Below are 15,702 nucleotides of genomic sequence, written 5' to 3'. Positions count from 1 at the left end.
ATCAGAAAGCATGGGGGCTAGAAAGAGGATTTGAATGACAGAAGTTTATTAGGCAAAAAGGGTGAAAGGTGCAGGAATTTGGGTCTCATGGATGAGTTTCCAGAACATTATGGGAGATGGCAGAGAAGCTAGAACTAGCTTCAGGACTAGACCAGGGGATGAGGGTTAGCTTGATGGCAGAGGTCGGAGTAGCTAATATGTAGTCACTATAGCGGTGAGATAGAAGTTCATGCATCTCCTGCACTAGATTTTGGAAGTGAGAGTGAAGAGACAGGGGAGAGGGGATGGTTAATTCCGAGCAGGAGAACTAGAATAAAATCATCAATTATGAGGAATTGCTGAATGCAATGGGCAAAGGAGGAATAGCGGGAGAATATCTCGTAGTAACGTCGAGCGGGGTTTGTGGTGTTGGGGAGGCTTCTCAAGAATTTTAAATGACAATTAAGGGGGCTGGATCAGGGTGAGGTACGAAAGGAGGAAAAAGTGCTGGAGTATGACATAAAATCAATGGGGTCTGTCAACAAGTTTGATTTGAGGCAAATGGTGAGCAGATTATAAGAAAACACTGTGTGGCGAAAGTATCTTTTTCCTACTTGGTCAGAACCTGATCTGTGGAGCAAATGAAAAATAAGGTTTGGCAAGTGTTTGCTCGTAGAGACTATACTGTTCATGACCATGTATAAATAAACGTAAACGATCTTGTAAATGTTTAAATCAAAGCTTTAAAAACTGAGAAAGAAATGTTTTGGCATGCAAACTTCTGACAGTGATAACGTCATTTTTAGTGCTGAGTGCAAAGGGACGAGGCGTTGTCCTTGGCCACAGTTCCGCCTTAAATTGAGTGCTGAAGGCACAGCAGTATTATCACGGAGCGGGTGGGATCCAGGACGCTGCAAGTTCCAGTTATTACAGCAGGTAACTTTCAACAAGCAAGAGTTAGTTGTTGCAAATGCCTTGGTGCAGATCAGACAATTTCAGGTGCAGACGGCAGGTGCCTGGAGAAAGAGTGGCGACCTATTTTCTTTCTGAAAGCCACAAGTTTCCGATGACAGTTTGCTTTTTTTCCCTCTCTCTCTCCCCCCGGGCGTTTTCATGACTGATTTTCGTGAAGTGCTGGGCAGCCGGGCTGCTGTATACGGGAGTTGTCGGGTTTTGCCCAGTTTCCATATAAGGTAAAACTCAAAAAACGGAGGTCCAGATGACTTTCTGCAAACTTGGAGGGGAGCAAACCAACTATTGATGAGACGTAACAGGAAATTTAACGGCATGATTTGAATTGCCTAAGCCGTCCATGTGCGCTGTTAGTAAAGGAAGGGTTGCTTTATAATCGGGAGCTTAAGTTGATGTGGGTTTGCTGCGGAGTTTGCAGGGTTATAGAGGCGGAGCAAAAAAAATGATAATGAAATTTCTTTTGAGTGTTTTATTTTAATTGTGTGACCTCAGCTTACAGGATTCAAACATGCCTCTGCTCAGATCCATAATATTAACGGCCTTTTGGGGGGGGGGGGGGAATTTAATGAATGCACAGTTTAGTCCTTTCAAAATAATTTTCTCTTTTTTCAATTAGAAAAATCTGAAGGGCATCCAAATTTAAAGTTCACAGGATGGCTAAACAAATAGCAATTAAGGTGAAAGTGGAAAAGGGAAGCTGAGAAATGTCAGGTCTGTAATACAGTAGAGAAACAGGGCACTGAAGGAGATCTGAAAAGGAAATATTGGGACAAAGTATGTATGAGGAAAGGTTAGTTAGTAATGTAAAAGGGAATACTATGCAAAAAAATGAAAGGATGGGGTTAGTGATGGACCTAAAAGGAAACTTTGTAGAGACAGAAGGCATGATGAGGTACTGAATGAATATTTCCCATCTGCCTGTCTATATAGGGAAGAGATGCTTCCAGTGTCACAGTGAAAAAGAGTGGAATTGCAAACTTGGATAGGATAAAGAGGAGGTACTTAAGTAGCTGGTGTCACTCAAAAGTTTAAACGTTACCCAGTCTAGATGGAATGCATCCTAAGTGGATGAGGCAAGTAAGGGTGGAGACTTTAGCCATAATCTTTCAATCCTTCTTAGCACCACTGTACATCCTGAGGACTGGAGGATTTAAATTGTTACAGCCCTGTAACACCCCCCCCCAAAAAAAAATAGGGAGAAAGAGGCAGATAAACCAATAACTACTGGCCAGTTGAAAACGGCAACAATGAGGAAACTTTAAGAGACAATGAGCCAGGGCAAAATTCCTTGTCACTTGAAGAACAAGAATGAACAAATGGCTTCCCATTGTGAATTTGTTGAAAGAAAATTGTGCCAGTGTAATAATGGAGAGGGTTGATGAAGGTAGGGTAATGATGACTATACAGGTGGCATTTGGTGAAGTGCCATGTTAGCAGATTTGGAAGCCCATGGGGTTAATGTGGCGGTGTGGAAATGGAACTAGCTAAGAGACAAAGCAGAGCATGTGGTCAATGGTTGTTTCAAACTAGAGGGAAATATACAGTGGTGTTTCCTTGAGGTAGGTTATTAATAGACCACCTCCCTTCTATTTGTTATATATTAATGGCCTGCACTTGGGTTTAGTTTCAAAGTTTGCAAATGAGGGAAAGCTTGAAAATATAGTAGGTCAGTGGTAGTAGATTTCAGGATGGCATAGAGAGACTGGTAAAAGGGGCAGAGATGTGACAGAGACAGGAACAGTGAACCTGGGGGTTCACATATGCAGATCTGTTGAAGGTGACAGAACAAAGTTGAGAAGGCTGTTAGAAAGCATATGGGACCCCTGGCTTTATAATTAGAAGCATTGGGTGCTAAAGCAAGGAAATTTTGGTGAACCTTTATAGATGACTGGTTAAGCCACAGCTAGAGCATTGTAGCCAATTCTGGGAACCATATTTTAGGAAGCATGCCAGGAATGGGTGCAGTGGCAATTTACCAGGGGTGCATGACTTCAGGTATGTGGGGAGACAAGTGAAGCATAGGGAAGGTTAAGTGGAGATTTACTGGAGGTGTTTAAAATTATGAGGCATATTGATAAGGAATGCCCTAGCCTGGTGTCTAAGTGGAATGTATCCTAAGTGGCTGAGGCAAGTAAGGGTGGAGACTTTAGCCATAATCTTTCAATCCTTCTTAGCACCACTGTACATCCTGAGGACTGGAGGATTTAAATTGTTACACCCCTGTAACACCCCCCCCTCCAAAAAAAAATAGGGAGAAAGAGGCGGATAAACCAATAACTACTGGCCAGTTGAAAACGGCAACAATGAGGAAACCTTCAAAATAGAATCTGCACCCTTACCACCTCTAAGGGAAATGCAGCCCATCCATTTTAAAAGGGGCCTAAAAGGTGTTAAAAGTGCTCGCCTGCTTCAGGTAATGGGCTCCTTTGAGTTAAATATGAAAGATTTCGGCCACAATATTTCAATCCTATGTCATAAATTGAGCTTCATTTACCTTTTTAAAGTAGGAACTGCGCACTGTACGCTCTGATCAGTTCAATGGGCAATTGGAAAAAAGATGCCCTCTAAAAAGATAAATCTTGAATTTTTTTGTTGCTGCTACTCTAGTTGCACGGTGAGTGAGGGGAGCTACAAAAATGATCTGGGCTAATGCTGTCCCAAGAAATAACAACATTGAATAAAAAAAACATTCATGGGATGTGGGCTTCGCTGGCTGGGCCAGCATTTATTGCCTATCCCTAGTTGCCCTTGAGAAGGTGGTGGTGAGCAACCTTCTTGAACCACTGCAGTCCATGTGGTGTAGGTACACCCACAGTGCTGTTAGGATTGTGTACAATCACTTCCTCCCACTTTCCCTTGCTATCAGCAGCTAAGCCCTGACCTCTAATATTCAATCTGTGTGCCCTGTGAAGTTAACTTTTTGGTGCCTGCTGCTTGCCTGGTGAATGGATGACCAACCTGTGCACTTTGCCAGTTGATGTGACCATTGATTTTTAAATGGGTTAAAATCTACCACATAATGTGTCCATTCGTGAAAGCGCCTTTCCAATTTAACATTAGCTCCTGGTCAGTCTTTTGCTTCAAATGTGTGTGCATGGGATTTTTTCCAACCTACCTCGGCAATCTCCACCAGCAGTATGGCCAGAGCCCTCAATCCATTCCCCTGACTCTGGTTTATTGTGTGCCCCTCTATTACACTGTTGGTTCAACAGCATCCACACTCTAAATATTATCCTTTATTTCTGATGCTGATTGACCCGTTGTCTATTTTGTTTTTCTCTTTTGCTGTTTAGGGATATCCCCCCACCCCCCCACAACCGGGTTCCTGCCCAGCATATATCTCTGCTAGATTTTAGAAGGGGAACAGGTGTCTTCATAAGGGTATTGGGGAAATTGTTGGACAAGTCCTGATGGATTGATTATACACACAAATTATTTTAGTTATTGGATTAATAGCAATAATCCTGAGGGCCTGGAAATTGCTTTTTTTTTCTGCCTTTGGTCTGAAATATGAGGAAAGAAGCAGTGGTATTTTTGGCTTTACAGTTGCCTGTCTCCTCACTTTCCCACCCTATATTAGAATGAATAGGAACAACATTTTGGGCTGGTGAGCACAGAAGTGGAAAGTCTCAGCCAGCATGATTAGAAAGTGACCTGGACAGCAAATAGAAGAACAGGTCTAGTAGCATCCTTGATCTGAAACCCTTGGGCCTGATTGAATTTTGGATTTCAGATAATTTCAGTTATCAGATACTGCAAATAAACATACTTGTCCTAAGCCTAGGCTAACTATAGTCAAAAGTAAATAAAATAGCTACAAAAGTAAGAGGTATTACTGAATAATAAATAGAGTACCTGTAATAAGTTTCTTTTTGACATGTTCGCCACAATATTCACAAGGTAAACAGTGCAGACAAACAATTAGACTTCCCACGCTAAATGTCTGAGGCTCAAAATAAGTGTGCTTTTTGGATGTTTTCAGATTTACGGATAAAGGATACTTGACTAGCTTGTTCTGTTACTTCCAGTTATTGATTTCAGTGTGTGTGCGCTGTTGGTTAAGTCAGTTTCAGCAATCTTGTAAGAAGAATGTTCCACATCCTAAGTTTCAGGAGGATGTTCAACAGAATGTCTACAATGGTTTCATGTTGATGTTTTTAAAGGGGCGTTGACATGTCAGTTTTTTTGGCCCAGAGAAGTGTGCAGTGACTGAATTGATGATTTTTATGTGTGTTTATTTTCTGTTTATTTTTGATAGGGATCTTTGTGTTGCCAATACTTCAGAGTTTACAGAGCCTTCTTGGACTTGTGCACAAAAACAATTGGAATATTGTTGTATCTGACATGGTATAAAGTTCTGGTGTGACCACATTTTGCAATCCTTTGGGTTTGGTCATTTGGACTCGCAAGTCATTTGAAAAGAAAATATGATGTCAGTTTCAGATAATGAAGTAAACCTTCACTTGGGGATAGAGTGAAAAACTATTGAAGGCCATTGTAAGCGTGCCTGGTGTACATTAGAGGGGGCTTTTTGATAGTATGAAGCCACACAACTTTCAAGAAGCAAGCTTGAAGTCAAATATGTTCTACCTGTATATCTCACAGCCCTAATGAAGAAACAGTTAGCTGATTTTGAGTGAAAGTGAGGTGATTGCTATAGATTTGATACTTTAAAGGCATGAAAATGGATGAAATATATATTTGACTACCTTCCCTTTGCTTGCTCCACCTTTTTTATTGTTGGTGATGTAGAAGCAGTAATAGGTTCTGAATGGCCACTTTGGCTGCTTTTTTTCAGGCTGATCTGTCTAATTTCTCGTAAGTATATTGATTAGATGTTGGTTGAATTTTGAATTGCATGTTGGTTGAGGTTTGAATTGCAAAGGAATTTGCAGTGTCATGGTTTGTGTTTTAGAAATTAATAATTAAGTCTGCTATTTGATTAGGGCTGCTATTTTGTAGCTAAATTCCTTGGGATATTGATGATAATGTGCTGAATAAAGTAGTTTTTTAAAATTCTTTTCATGGGATGTGGACATCACTGGTAAGGCCAGCATTTGTTGCCCATCCCTAATTGCCCTTGAACCGAGTAGCATTGTTATGACTTGATTTTCCAGACAGGCTTCTCATCAGAAACATCAAACTTTATTTACAGACTGCTGCAGCAGTTACATGCTTCCATCAAGTTCCACAACTAGAAAAATTCCCACTCTAAGGTTCAATGTGTTTAGAGCTGATTCATTCACACTGCCACATATGCTATACAATACAGTAAGTCTTAAAGCTACAGTCACTACATTCCTGAAAGCTACAATTACTACAGGCATAGTGTGTCATTTCAGAGGGCAGTTAAGGGTGAATTGCATTGTTGTGAGTATAGAGTCAAAGACCACTTAAGGGCAGCAGATTTCTTTCCCTAAAGGGAATTAGTGAACCAGATTTGTTTTTATGGTTGTCATATTACTTCAGATTTATTAATTGAATTTAAATTCCACCAGTTGCTATGGTGGGATTTGAACCCATGTCCCCAAAGCATTAGCCTGGCCTTCTGGGTACTAACCCAGTGATATTACCACTATACCACCATCTCCCTTCTTTCTACACACCTCCCTTACTGAAGGCACTAACTCATGTTGAGATGATGTTGTTGTTGTTTGTCCTCTGACACCTTGTCCAACTGATCATTTTTCATCCATGTGTTGTCAGGCTTTGGAGATATTACAGCTAAACTTTATCTGTCCTTAGCTTGCATCCATACATATACACGACAAGGGGTCATTGGCTAGTGATCAGGATTGGTGATTTAATTGGACTTCTTTTTCTTTCTTTCCTGCCTCCATCTAATTTCCTAATCCAGGGCAGAGTATTGTCCACTATGTCCTGGCTAAAATTGGTTACCCTATTTAACTGTCACAGAACAGTATTAGATCTTTCAGGCCTGTATAACTAATCAATATACCAAATTTATGGAGTCAAAACAATGATAATTACAAAGATTTAAAAATATATTTTGATGACTCAGTCCTTAAACTTGTATGTTCTTGTCCAAAAGCTAAATTATTCTTTATTTTGGGTTAGAGTCCCATTGGTGGTATGGTTTATGAACCCCATAACTTTCACCTTTTATGTGGTTTAACTTCATCATTCTACTTTCTGGCCACATCCATCCTTTAAGAGCCTTTTCAGATAGAATAAAGTAATTTTGGCTGGCGAATCTCCCCCACTGTCAGCATTCTGAGAGCCGGTCAGCTGTCTGCTTTTTTAACCAAGGATTGATGTCTAGAAATGTAATGGAAAGGTGCTGAGGTATTGGGAAGGAACAGCAAGAAGGCATCATGGTATGGACTTGGCTTACTGCAAAACAATATAAGCACAACAGAACTGCAATTTGCTTTTAAATATTTCAGTGGTACATTTAAATGGCATCTCTGGCATCTTCTGAAAATAATCTACACAGCAGGATTACTAGGGCTGTCCTAATTACACAAGTCAATTATTGAAAGAGTATTGCCATCTTGATGTTACGTTTTGAATAGAGAGGAAGAAGTTTTTTTAACAGATCACATGGTCGAATGAAGGCCACTTGCTGCTTTTTCTTTATGCCTCTTAACATAAATTGGAATGTTTCTGTGTATCACCACACACTAAGTGGATTGAAAATAGGTGGACCTGCTGACAAATTCCAGTCTCTAGTATTAAGAGGTAACATTCACGTCATTCTAGTTGTCTCGCCTGACTGGCTTTGCACGGTAATTAACTTGCAGCTAAATTGTGGCAAATTTTCAGTTATTTATTCCTGTCATTGTGAGAAAATGCTGTCCTTTTGGACCAGCAGCTTGCTGCCACAGTCTGATTTGGGCCTGCTCTAAAAATCTCTGGACATTTTGCTTGGGATAAGAAATGTACAAAGTATTTGAAATGCCAAAAGTGAAGCTGCTGTTTTGAGTACACAGATTTCTTTTCTTTTAATTTTTTCTTTTGAATTGGCATAACTTCAAATGATTATGTAGCTTTACTCTTTTCAATTAACTGAACATTAACAAAGTTGATATTTTACTGGCTTGATTTTCAAAGCTAATTTCAAGGCATTGTAGCTGTATTTGCACTGACTAATTTTACATTGATACCATTTTGAAAATGTTACACATGGAAGACACTTATTGCCTGCTTGTAGAATCTCCAATTAGGAAAAACGAAGTCCTGTTGCCACCATGTTGGTGACATTTTTTGCTAAAGATTAACTGATCTAACTGATCTTAAACTTCTAAGATAAAAACCCTGTTGATCTTAAGTGTAAAGGTAGCACCTGCATTAGCCTGAAGATCTCAGATTTGGGGCTGCATTTTACATGCGCCTGCCAGGTGCGTTTTTAGGGTGGAAGCGGGGGTGGGGGCATGTAAATTTGGTCAGTTGCCCAGCTCACCCCTCAAAATATGGGAAGGGGGTGGTAGGTGGGCAGACAGGTGTCAAAATTGGCAGCCCATTCACCATATTTGAATAAATAATCAGGGTCAACTGGGCTTATTAACAAGCCAGTTGACCCTGATAATATGCTGCCCATGCCATAAAATGATTGATTGATTGGTGTTGCCAGTTGGGTGAGAGTTGGCAGTCCAATTTCTAATTTTTTGGATTGGAAGGCCACCATCCCAGGCTACAAGCCCCCCCTCCTACCAACCTGCAGCATTAATGACTCCACTCCTACCCTCTCAACCACCACTAGCCACCCTCCCCCCCCCCCAACACACCTGCCCAAATGCTCCATGTCCAAGACCCTGGACTTGCCTGTCTCTGGGATCCATGGGCTGCCTTCTTCCTCGTTGCATTGCCCACTAACACATCTTTGCCCCTGCCAGGACTGCTGGAGCTGCCGGCTATTTCAATTGGCCGGCAGCTCCTGAGGGATTGACTTCTTCCCCAGTGAGGGCTAGAAGTCCCACATTGGCCCTATTTAGCCCATTATGGTTGCAGAGTGGGCTGGCATGGGGCAGGCTGGCTCCCTGCTGAGGTGCTTTGGAGCCATCCTCTGCCCTGCCCTTTCTGCCCTTGTTTTCTGGTTAAAGAGCCCAGCTGGAATAGTATTTTGGTTTCAGTGTCCTGGGTTAGGGCAGTGTTTCAGCCTGGACACCCAACCCAGATTTATGCCAATTGACTCATACTAAAATTATGAATGTGTAGGCACATTAGGAAAGGCAAATTGAATTTCATGGTCCAGGAGCTTGCTGATATTTGTTTAAGGGTTGCTGGTATCCACAGAACTGTAAGAAATCTATTGGGGAAGGAGCAGGGTAGAGAATGGGCCTTACACCATAAATGAGTCAGTAGATCCTTGGATACTCTTTTTTTAAAAAAATGTAATTTTCCCACTTAGAAGATGAAGTTGCATTCTTTATACTAGAGCCAACACTATGTGATCATCATAAAACAGTTTCAGTGTTGCAATCATGCAATATATTGTAGCTCGAAGGTGTGTTAAGCAATTGGATCAAAATGTGCCAGGAATGGGTAGAGAAGTATGAGGAATAGCTGTACAGATTATACCCACAAGTCAGCGGTTACTGTTTTTTAAAAACATTTCACAGTTCCAGGTAATAAAGTGTACATCTGTGTTTTGAATCCATTTTGCCCAAGGCAAAATATGTGCCTGTAAACATGTGAGATGCTTTAGGATAGAGAGCCTTGACTTTTTTGGTGTTTATTCTATAGTAAATACTTTTCACCCAGACATGTGGTTAATTTATTTTTCTCCAATCTTGTTTTGTACTAAAAATGTTTAATTATGAAATCCCAATTAGAATGTTGGTACTAAATTGTGATAGGCTCCTAATATTGTAGTGCTTTGTATTATTTGAAAATCTGCCTTTGCTACAGTGTAGAACAATTCATTCATTAGTTTTTGCGGGGATAAAATTAGACTAATTATTGAGCAGAACTCAAAATGAGGCCACATAATTCATGAAATAACCTTTGTTAAAGAGGGAATAAATGGGGTTGGGGAAGGGTATTGGTGGATGGCAGGTGAACAATTTGCCTTCCCTAATGTTGATATAGAATTAAGCCAGTTTCATAACTAAGGGGCTGTGGTCCATATGTTATTAGGGAGTTAAGAAGGATGCAGGGAATTTTATTATTTATTCATTCGTGGGATGTGGGCATCACTGGCTAGACCAACATTAATTGCCCATTCCTAATTGCTCTTGTTCAGAGAGCATTTAAGAATCAACCACATTGCTGTGGCTCTGGAGTCACCTGTAGGCCAGACCAGGTAAAGATGGCAGATTTTCTTCCCTAAAGGGCATTAGTGAACCAGATTTTTATAACAATCAACAATAGTTTCATGGCCATCATTAGATTTTTATTGAATTCAAATTCTACCATCTGCCGTGGCAGGATTCAAACCAGGGTCCCCAGAGCATTACCCTGGGACTCTAGATTACTAGTCCAGTGACAATACCACTACACCACCTCTCCCTAAGTTTGATTGCAGTGGTGATACCAAAATATTCAGTGAGATGAGGCAAAATAAAGATATAATATATAAGGTTGTGGCAGGAACAGATTTGTTGGGCTAAAAAAATAACATTTTTGTTATTTTTAATAAATATGCTTTAGGAGAGGTAATAGTTTTCCTTTGAAAGTTGATCTGTTGTTGTCTGACCCAAGATATATCTGAGCTAATGGGCCTCTGTATCATTTTAAGGGTGTTGCTGCTGATACAGAAACAGTGTGAATAAAGCAACTAATTTGTTACATGAAAATGTTGTCATTGAGATGCCTTTTTTATTAAGAAAACTCAACGTATATTTTTAGTTTTCGGCTGCACGTAAAGATTGTTACAACAATCTCCGAAGGGACCAACAACTTTGACAATTCAAATTTCCTTTTTACGTTATTGTTGGAAAGGATGACTTGGCAAGATTTCACATTTTAAAACTTTTACTGTAACAAATGACTAAAATTACTAAAGACTGAACACTTTCTTTTTGTAGGCAACTTATAATTTAAAATACAGAGTGATATTTCCCTTGTTGCACTCTTTGTGGAATTACAGTCCTTCTTGCAAATGGTGCACAGTTATTCCCACTCTACCGAGTAGTAACTTCAAATGACCAGCTCCAGGTTCTTTTATCAGCTTTCAGAGTTCCTTAAATCCACCGCCAGCAGCAAGGCCAATTTAGATGATGCTTCTTCTCTCTTGCAATGTCAGAACAAATCTGCCAGAATCCTTAGATTCTGGATGCATCTTTTCAATTAAGGAATGAATCCCTCCCACACCTGGCTTGTTAGCCCACGAAGTCAAGTAGCCATTTCTTTCTGTTGACCCACAGAACATCTGCTGTCTGGCTGTAATATTCATTGATTTGTAGGGAAGACTGTACCCTGATCTCAAAACATGGCTTCTTCTGCCCTCTTTCCCCATGGCAATGTGAAACACATTAATCTTGCATCCAAGTAGAAATGCTAATTAGCTATCTTTGATCGCAACTCCCTTTCATCCTGGAAATAAATGGACAGTTTACAGCACAACTGTTTAAAATTCTATCTCCACCACTCTCCTGGGACTTTAGGAGACTCGGCTGGGATTGGGGCGGGACCGGAAATTCCCGCCCAAGCTCAATGAACCTTTGGCTGATCCGTCAAATTTTTTGCCCACTCTTGATGATTCCTGCTGCAGTTGTGGCCGGAAAATCCCGGCCTCAAAGTTTACTTGTTGTATACTTGGAGACGGTTCCCATTGTCTCCAAGCATAAATATCTTGCACCTTCTTCTCAGTAAAACAATCTAAGCCTTCCTTTGATCTCCTAATAATCAAACCATCCAATCTTACTGTCAGGCAGACTACAGAACAGGTCACATGACCCACTTCATTTATGCTAAGTTTAAAGCTATAGTCTGGAAATATAGTAATCTTTTAAACTTCAAATGTAACAAGATACTTGCACATAAAAAATAATTGCATGAATAATTTTAAAGTTCCCAACTAATCCTCAGTGTTTCAGACCAAATTACAATGACAGTGGTCCAGGGTATTGACTGTGCTCCCTGTATTTAACCTGGTAAGTTAGTGATCATGGTCAGAGTTCCAGTAATTGACCTAAATGTGGGGATGAAAGGTGTTCAAAGCCACTATCACTTGCATAACATCAAAGCCTCAATTTTAATCTAACCTGCCTGGCAGGAACAAAATCTGTCCAGGTCACGGCCCTCATCTTACGCTCAATCTGAATTTACCCTTTATTGAAGTCAGTGATGTAAAATCAGGCAGGGTGTAAGACAGTTGTCTGATCAAATCTGTCCCATTTATGTTAAAACTGCTGCAAAATCAGAAGCTTTTTCTTTTATAGCTGAAAGTTTGATCCGTGTTGCATTCCTTTATGCCATCTGTTTTAATTGACAATAGGCCCCAATTCTCATCACGGTGGACCCTGATTCTGAAAATGCTGAGTAACATGGTCGTTATTTTTGTGTCCTGTGGTTTATTGTCTAATTGGAAAATTAGTTTCAGTTGGAAATAGTTTATCAATTTTTGTTCTGTTTATCTGTCCCTATTCAAAATTATATTTAACATAGAAGATGAACCAAGAATGGTCTTGAAGCAAAACCTTCAGCTCACACTCCTGTTTCAAGGTTTGTAGCTGTAATGAATTAATTTGGGTTTTAAGCATTTTCAAGGAGTCATAAATTGCACTGTCTCGTCTTCGAAAATTGCATCAAAGGCACATGAATGACATATTGCTTCATGAAGTTTTTTTTCATTTACAACTTGGATCAAAGTATTTGAAGTAACAGCACAAAAATGCTTGCCTGAAGCAAGATCTGTTCAAACTTGATTACAAGACAGACGTTGCATGTTGACTAGTCATTTGTTTAATCTGTTTTATGGAATCTTTCAACATTTGTGAAGTAGAATAGATATTTTTCCAATGTCTGGAGTTAATACCTCTATTTAATGGAGTTGAGCTTTTTGCAGCAAAATCAATTTTAAATAGACCCCATATTAACGCTAAGATAAAAGCAAAAACCTGCGGATGCTGGAAATCCAAAACAAAAATAAAAGTACCTGGAACAACTCAGCAGGTCTGACAGCATCTGTGGAGAGGAACACAGTTAACGTTTCGAGTCCATATGACTCTTCAACAGAACTAAGGAAAAATAGAAAAGGGATGAAATAAAAGCTGGTTTAAGGGGTTGGGGGGGTGTGTCGGGGGGACAGGTACAGCTGGATAGAGGGCCAGTGATAGGTGGAGACAGCCAAAAGATGTCATAGACAAAAGGACAAAGAGGTGTTGAAGGTGGTGATATTATCCAAGGAATGTGCTAATAGGTGGCATTAAGGGTAGAAATCAGGACGAGCAAGGTACAGATAGCCCTAGTGGGGTAGCATGGGGGGAAGGGATCGAAATAGGCTAAAAGGTAGAGATAAAACAATGGATGGAAATATATTTAAAAATAATGGAAATAGGTGGGAAAAGAAAAATCAATATAAATTATTGGAAAAAAGGGGGATCGGAAAGGGGATGGAGGAGAGAGTTCATGATCAAAAATTGTTGAACTCAATATTCAGTCCGGAAGACTGTAAAGTGCCTAGTCGGAAGATGAGGTGCTGTTCCTCCAGTTTGCGTTGAGCTTCACTGGAACAATGCAGCAGGCCAAGGACGGACATGTGGGCATGAGAACAGGGTGGTGTGTTGAAATGGCAAGCAACAGGGAGGTCTGGATCATGCTTGCGGACAGACCGAAGGTATTCCACAAAGCGGTCACCCAGTCTGCATTTGGTCTCTTCATTGTAGAGGAAACCGCATTGGGAGCAGTGAATGCAGTAGACTAAATTGAGGGAAGTGCAAGTGAAATGCTGCTTCACTTGAAAGGAGTGTTTGGGCCCTTGGACGGTGAGGAGAGGGGAAGTAAAGGGGCAGGTGTTGCACCTTCTGTGGTTGCATGAGAAGGTGCCATGGGAGGGGGTTGAGGTGTAGGGGGTGATGGAGGAGTGGACCTTTTAGCCTATTTCAAATAGGCTAAAAACTCAAATATAATGGCTGTTATTTTGCAAAGTTAAGATCATTAATGGCCTGCTGCTAACAGCTTGACCCCCATCCCCCACTCAAAACAAAACAAAACAAAAATTGAGTTGCTCATGGTTCTGCAAATGTTGGATGAAAAATGTTTGCTCATCCTTATTTGGCAATAATAAAATCCCTAAAAAATAAGAAAGCTATTTGATAAGTATACAACTGATGCTAATAATAACTTGAAACTGTTTACTTAAACTGACCCCAGAACTCAAATTCTCTGTGGATGACATAGTTCATTAACTTATAAAGTGGTCTTTATTTTAAACTTTAAATCTCCCACCTACACTGCTTCCATTGTGCAATTACCCTGGGAAATGCTGGCAGTTCTTTAGTACCTTCCACATCTATGAGCTTGGGCATTCTGTCAACATTTTCAGGCAAATTTAATGCTTTCGCTGTTATTAATGAGTACACTGTCAATTGTAATTTGGTCTGAAACACTTTGAGGATTAGTTTGGGAATGTTACAGTTATTCTTGTATTTATTTTTATGTGCAAGGTATCTTGTTACATCCGAAGTTTAAAAGATTACTATATTTCAAGACTGTAGCTTTAAACTTAGCATAAATGAAGTGGGTCATGTGACCTGTTCTGCAGTCTGCCTGACAGTAAGATTGAGTGGTTTGATTGTTAGCAGATCAAAGGAAGGCTTAGATTGTTTCACTGAGAGGAAGGTGCAAGATATTTATGCTTGGAGACAATGGGAACAGTCTCTGAGTATACAACGAGTAGACTTTTGAGGTCCAGATTTTCTGGTCCTGACTGCGGTGGGAGTTGCCGCGAGTGGGACAAAAAATTTGACAGATCAGGCAAAGGTTCATTGAGTTTGGGTGGGAACTTCCAGTCCCGCTCGAGAAAGAGAGAGCCTGAGCGTTGCAAATTGCCACAAAATTGCTGTCAACCTCTTGAGTTTCAAGAAATAGCTGCCTTTGCACATCAAGTACCAATTAAACCTGCTACAGATACTTAGGGCTGCTACTCAACAGCACAAGGAACCCTTTTAACGATGAGATTTACATTTATCCAAAGCTACTCAAACTCTCCAGCCCAGAAAGAGAACAATTGAAACTGGATTCTTACTCCTGTGGGTAATAAATTGCTCTTAGATTAAAAAAATGTTTTCTTGTTTTCCTTTCCTTTCCTTTTTAACTCTTGTAAACAATCTTTCAGTTTGCGACTTGATGTTAATTTATCCAATTTCCTTCCAAGTTTGGCAGGATGGACGGGTGGGCAACAACTTGGAAGATGGGATACGATGTGACAAAGTCTGAAGTTCTCCACTTTGTTTAGAAAAAAAAAGATTTATTTGAATGTTGAGATATTGGGAAACATTGCATTGAGAGACCTAGATATCCTTGCACCAGAACCACCAAAAAGTTAACATGCAGGATCATAAAGCAGTTTGCGGGGGGCGGGGGGAAATGATATGTCTGCTTTTGTTACAAAGAGATTGGAATATGAGTTTAAAAAGTCTTATTGCAAATATACAGGATATTAGTGAAGCCACACCTTCAATAGTGTGTGCAGGTTTGGTCTCCTTGCCTAAGGAAATACTTGGTGCTGGAGGGAGTGCAACAGCGGTTCACTACACTGGTTCCCGTGATAAGGTGATTGCAGTTTAAGGAGAGATTGAGTGGACTAAGCTCATATTCCCTGGAGTTTAGAAAAATGGGAGGTGA

The 15,702-nt window shown here is 40.3% G+C and overlaps 1 protein-coding gene across 2 annotated transcripts in view; it reads left to right on the top strand.

The window, feature by feature from the left end:
- Positions 1 to 804: 804 nt before the first annotated feature.
- Positions 805 to 15,702, top strand: part of LOC121282009 (cysteine and glycine-rich protein 1-like) — a 33,931-nt gene continuing 19,033 nt past the window's right edge. For both annotated transcript variants that reach the window (XM_041195323.1, XM_041195322.1), the window contains exon 1: positions 805 to 915. The gene's annotated coding sequence lies outside the window, so the exon portion shown is untranslated. The remainder of the gene's footprint in view (positions 916 to 15,702) is intronic.

The sequence above is a fragment of the Carcharodon carcharias genome, chromosome 9 (genome assembly GCF_017639515.1).
Source record: "Carcharodon carcharias isolate sCarCar2 chromosome 9, sCarCar2.pri, whole genome shotgun sequence".
NCBI classification, from domain to species: domain Eukaryota; kingdom Metazoa; phylum Chordata; class Chondrichthyes; order Lamniformes; family Lamnidae; genus Carcharodon; species Carcharodon carcharias.
This window is presented reverse-complemented; position numbering and strand designations above follow the sequence as displayed.